The sequence below is a fragment of the Euphorbia lathyris genome, chromosome 7 (assembly GCF_963576675.1).
Source record: "Euphorbia lathyris chromosome 7, ddEupLath1.1, whole genome shotgun sequence".
Lineage (NCBI taxonomy): Eukaryota > Viridiplantae > Streptophyta > Magnoliopsida > Malpighiales > Euphorbiaceae > Euphorbia > Euphorbia lathyris.
This window is the reverse complement of record NC_088916.1, coordinates 84,990,291-84,995,062: the sequence shown is the minus strand read 5'-3', so window position 1 is coordinate 84,995,062 and position 4,772 is coordinate 84,990,291. Positions and strand designations below refer to the sequence as shown.

At 37.3% G+C, this 4,772-nt stretch overlaps 1 non-coding gene across 1 annotated transcript; it reads left to right on the top strand.

Annotated features, from left to right (window-relative positions):
* The first annotated feature begins 253 nt into the window (after positions 1-253).
* On the top strand, positions 254-360 carry LOC136201662 (small nucleolar RNA R71). Its single transcript, XR_010674007.1, has one exon. It is a non-coding gene; the product is annotated as a small nucleolar RNA R71 (small nucleolar RNA).
* The last annotated feature ends 4,412 nt before the right edge of the window (positions 361-4,772 follow it).

Genomic DNA, 4,772 nt, shown 5'->3' with positions numbered 1-4,772 from the left:
TTGCAACATCGCTACTGGATCAAGATTCACTATACCTTTAACTGATGAAGTAGTTGAGGATGATGGTTTCGCTAATGGTACGTGTCCACGTTCCGCGGGCCACATACTGCTGTTGATTGCCATTTCCTCCAAAAGTTCTATTGCTTGGGCAGATGTTTTCTTCATGAATATCCCTCCAGACATAGCGTCCAATGAACCTCTAGTTGTAGGATTTAATCCATTATAAAATGTTTGCATTAAAAGTTCGGCGGGCAATTGGTGGTGTGGGTATAAACGTTGAAGTTCTTTAAAACGTTCCCAAGCCTCATAAAGAGTTTCATTATCATTTTGAGAAAAAGATGTTAACTCTTTAATGACTCTTGCGGTTTTTGCTAAAGGAAAATTTTTTGATAAAAATGCTTGGGCTAATTGCTCCCAAGTCTCAAATGTTGCGGCTGGCATAGAAGTTAACCACTCTTTGGCTCGATCCTTCAAATTAAAAGGAAAAAGGCGAAGATTGATTGCTTCTGCAGTCACATTTGGTATTTTAAAAATGTCACAAATTTCTAAGAAATTTGTCAAATGGGTATTAGGATTTTCGTTAGGTAACCCGTAAAATGTTACGTTATTTTGCAACATATTAAGCAACGCATGCTTAATTTCAAATTGGTTTGCATTAATTTGGGGTCTAACTATACTGTTTGTTACACCGTCCACTCCTGGCCTAGCGTAATCCATAAGTGTGGCCATAACTTCTGGCTCGGTAATTCTAGTTTTTATTCGGGTTTTGTTTTTCTTTTTCTTTTCTTTCTTGTTCTTTTTAAGAGTTCTTTCAATTTCTGGGTCAATAGGATCTGGTGACGTGCCTGAACTTCGAGAACTGCGCATGAACTTGAAATTTTGCACGAACCGAAACTACCTACAAAACAGAATTTGAAAAGTAAATATGTTAGTAATTGAAAATAAATAAAATATAAAAGTTTGAATAAGTATGAATAAACCTAGATTCGTAATAAAATACGAAAAATTTAAAATTTTATCAAAAATTTTGGCGTTCCCCGGTAACGGCGCCGAAAACTTGTTGAGCGATTTCCGCAAGTGCGCGGTATATGCTTGTAGTAATAAAAGATATCGATCCCACATGGAACGTTTTTTCGAACAAAACTTATTTATAATCGGTTAAATTTACTTTTAGGTTTATAATATGGAAAAATCGTTTAATCGGTTTTGGTTTTGAAATTGCTAGAATGAGAATTAGATTAGATTATGAAAACGTTAGAAAATACTCTGATTTAAGAATGAATTTGCAAGAAAGCAACGTTTAGTACTTTTTAGAATAGTAAACAAATATATTTATTTGCATTAAGCAAAGAAAACAACTTTAAACTTTGTACGAATTATAAAGATGAAATAAATGACGGAACCTCTAATTAATTGGCTTTGAACATCACAAAACCCTTCCGGGATAGTTGCCCTTAATCAAATTAAAACTCTTTCGAGATAATAATTTGCCTAAGTGTTCAACAAAGTTTCCTTGTAAAGATTTTGATTTAAATACGTTTTAATGAAAACACCAGCAGTCACTTTAGTGGATTGGTTACCATAAGTGCTGCATAAAAATCTATCAAATAGAACGCACTTTATTAGATGAAATATAAATTGATACAAGTTTACAAAGAACATGGAGCATGGAAACATTCGACGACTTGCAAGTGAACGGGTTGTCAATCCTTTCCTCGGGTTTCGTTAGAGTTTGTCAGGCTCAGGGGCAGATCCTCTACTCAATCTTCTCGCTGAATCTTCGTAATAGAGACTGGGTCGGTCTACTACCAAAATGAAAACTAAACTGGAACAATGTCTAAACGCTACTAAACTTGTTATTATTGAATAAACAATGTGTGTACAGCATATTGCTTTTTACAGAATCGAAATCTAACTTCTGAATCACTTGACTCGGAATTTCTGCATAAATTCTATACTAATCTCTTTTTTCTACATCTCTTTAACTCTCCATCAACTCTTTATTTATAGATGTTGAAGAGTCTTGATTGAAGTGTCGTGTCCGTTGTGAGGGATCGTGTCCATTGCGAAAGGACGTCTTTATCCACCCGAACGACCGCGTTTCGTCGAAAACGAAAGTGTGTAACTAGGCCTCTACAAACTCCTGCTCGTACCGAGAATATTAAATTCTCTACCGAGAATGGGGGAGCATCAATTGGTCTTCAAATGAAGGGAAGGAGAAGCTGAGGAACGCGTGTCGTGACCGTGAATGTGGGGGCCACGGTCGCGGCACAGAACGTTTTTCGGCTCTTCTGCTTTCGTTCTCATCCTCAATTTGGCGTTATTAATTTCTGTCGTCTTCGACTCCTTTTGTAGGGTTTTTCTTCTATTTTTGAGCTCTTTTCGTTCCTATTTGGATTTTACCAAATATTTATGTATCTTATAAGAAAGAAACATATTCGAGAGTAAAAGCTTTCTAAACAATTATAAATAGCATAAATTTGTAGCAATATTGATGTAATTATTGATGATATTTTAGGTATATTTTGGGCTTAACAGTAGATGATATAATATTTGGTGCTACTAACGAATCTTTGTGTAAAGAGTTTAGCAAACAGATACAAACTGAGTTCGAGATGTCCATGATGGGTGAACTCAACTTCTTCCTTGGACTTCAAATTAAGCAAGGTAAGAATGGCATCTTCATAAGTCAGTCCAAGTACACCAAAGAAATGTTAAAGAAATTCGATATGGAAGATTGCAAACACATATCAACCCCTATGGGTACTGATACTGTCCTATGCAAAGATGAGAAGAGTAAGTCAATAGATAGTAAACTTTATCGAGGTATGATATGCTCCTTACTTTATCTCACGGCTAGTAGACCTGATATACAGTACTCAGTATGTTATTGTGCAAGATATCAAGCTGACCCCAGGGAATCTCACCTAATTGCTGTAAAAAGAATTTTTAGATATTTGCAGAGCTCAGTTGATGCAGGTTTATGGTATCTAACCTCAAATGACTTCAAATTTTTAGATATTTGCAGAGCTCAGTTGATGCAGGTTTATGGACGAGATAAGCTAGAATGTAAAAGTACTTCAGGAGGATGTCACTTCCTTGAAAGCTGTCTAGTATCTTGGTTCAGCAAGAAGCAGTCATCAGTTGCCCTGTCTACAACTGAAGCTGAGTACGTAGCTGCTGGAAGCTGTGTTGCATAAGTTCTATGGATTAAGCAATAGCTTGAAGATTATGGAGTAAAAACAGAAACAATAGAGATCAAATGTGACAACAAAATTTCCATTGATCTATCCAAGAATCCAATCCAATATAGCAGGATGAAGCATGTCAGCATAAGGCACCACTTCATTAGAGATCACGTACTAAAGGGTGAGATCAAGCTGACCTATGTGCCAACAGATGAACAGCTTGCAGATATCTTCACCAAGCCATTGGCTCGTGAACAATTCAACATACTAAGGGAAGCTATCGATATGTCTAATCCTCTTCAATAACTCTATGGGTAAAATTGAATGTTGAGTGAATGCCATGCTGAGTGAATTCAAAATTAGTAACTGCTACTTACTAGGCTTAAAATGTAGAAGACCACTCTATGCTCAATAGATATACATGTTGAGTGACTATCCTATGCTAAGTTACTAAGAGACAAGAAATTCATCTACTAGGTACTTAGAATCACAAACGTTCCATATTCTAGTAAAACTTAGTAAAACCCACCTGCACCATTTAATGCAAACACGTGTAATAAAAAGGGGCTTCTGGGATAACGTAAGCAATAAAGGCAAAGCCCATGCGCCGAACATGTCATAAGTGACAGAATGTCTGTCGATTGAATATCCCAAGGGAAAAACGGCTAGTCCAACGAATAGGATCAAAAATCTCTATAAAAAGTGGAAGATTTCCCACTTAATCATCTTTACGCCTGAATCCTTTGGTATTCAAATTTCTCTCTCTCTGAATTTCAAAAACCCTCGAAAATCTCTGAGAAAAAGAATGGCAAACCCTCAGAATGTCTCCGGTGGTGATTCCAGCAAACATCACACCGATGAAAATCCAAAATCTCCTCAGCCTAACCAAACTCCAAACAAAAACCCTCAAGCTGACCCAGCAACCTCCTCAAAGAAGCCCAAGAAAAGAAACACGGTCAAGGTCCACAAGAAAGTCAACAATCTGGAAGTTCTGAAATGCAAATGGTTCTTTTCCAACTTCATCACCGCTGAAAAACCCTTTTGTGAGTGGATTGAGAAGAATGAATGGGTAGGACTCTTCTCTCTCCCTGGGAAAACCTATCCTAGGTTAGTTAGGGAATTCTATTCCAATCTTCGTGTTGACGAAGAAGATGCTGACTACTTGGAAACTTCCGTCAAGGGCCACAAGATTACAATCACCCCATCTTACCTAGCAACCTTACTCAACCTGCCAGAAGAAGGAAAAGAGTTTAGAACAACCAAAGAAGTGCTTGACCACATCAAAGGATTCTGCAAACCAGAAAACCACAAAGGAGAGATACCCAGCACCTGTATGGGGCAAAATCAGAAGATGGCTCATTACTTATTGACCAACTTCATCTTCCCAAAACTCAAGTCAATATCGTCGGCCTCCAATTTCGAGCAGTGCTTCATATGGCACATGCTAACCTACAACCCACTCAACATGCCGGTATTTCTAGTTGGAGCATTTCAACGAGGAGGTAAGAAATTCAGGCTAGGCTTCCTCATCACTAAAATTCTCGAAGACAAGAAAATAGAAATAATCAATGAAACTCAGAGTTT